The following is a 1146-nucleotide window of genomic DNA, read 5'->3' as shown; positions in this document are numbered from 1 at the left end:
CACACACGGCATGGAAAAGATGAAGGACATCCTTCTGAGGGAATCGAGCATCATGCTGCCCTGTGGCAGGAGGAATGTGCTAGTCCATCTCCCCTGCCTCCCAGACATGGCCTGTGTCTTCTCCAGACGCACCAGGAGCCATTGGTGTTCAGAGACTATCTAGGTCAATGGTTCTCAAGGTGTGCAGGCATCACAGTCACCCGGAGGCCTGGCCTTATAGCTTGCTGGCCCTTCCCCCAGAGCTTCCGGCTCCACAGACCTGGGGCAGGCCCTAGAACTCCCACTTGCCACAAGCTCCTAGGTGACATGGATGCTGCTCTGCTGGTCCAGGGACTACACTTTGAGAAGCATGGCTCTAGCACACTGGCCCATTTTCCTTCTGTGAACCTGAGGCCAAGACTGGAGCCAGTCTCCCAGGCCCCATGGAATCTGGCTCCTTCCCTTCTCTCTCAGTAAGTCTGACACTCGAGGGGGTGTGACTGCTGCAAGGTCACTGGGCCCTAAGGGTGGGGTGGCCAGGGCCATGGTTACCCCACCAGGTCAGGATGCTCGGGGGAAGCTGAGTAGGCCACATATGGGACATGAGACCTTGAAACCCTGCCCCAGGGAAGCAGGTGACACAACTGGCTCTGTCTTCTGTGGGAGAGAAGCCACAGGTGGCTGCTGTGGTCACATTTAAGGGGACAGATGAAGGCCAGGAGTGAAGACTCGGGGCAGGCAGGTCAGATGACAAAAGCCACCATAGTAGGAAGAACAGCCCAGACTGCACCTACTGCCTCTGCTGGGGTTGAGATGACCTTTGACCCAACAAGGGAGGTCCAAGCTGGGACTCACGAGCCAGCAGCAGCCCTGGGACGACCCCAGACCCACCAGCTCAAAGCATCTGATGCCAACGAACCAAATGATCAAACGGAGAGGGGCTGCTGGGGCCCTGGGCCAGCTTCCCTGTGCCCCCCTCCCTGCCCCCACCTCCACCACTGCAAAGCCAGTCCTCACTGCTCAGTGCCCAGGGACAGGTAGAGCTGACTGATGGTCTCCAGGAGCTGCCCCCTCCAGCACCTTGTCGGCCACCTTGCTGGCCAGGGAGAGCTGGAGCTCATGGTAGATGACACACTGGGCCTCGCTGGGCATGACGGTGCTGTAGAA

The sequence above is a fragment of the Piliocolobus tephrosceles genome, unplaced genomic scaffold (assembly GCF_002776525.5).
Source record: "Piliocolobus tephrosceles isolate RC106 unplaced genomic scaffold, ASM277652v3 unscaffolded_27847, whole genome shotgun sequence".
Classification (NCBI taxonomy): Eukaryota; Metazoa; Chordata; class Mammalia; order Primates; family Cercopithecidae; genus Piliocolobus; species Piliocolobus tephrosceles.
The sequence above is the reverse complement of the archived record's forward strand: the minus strand, read 5'-3'. Positions refer to the sequence as shown.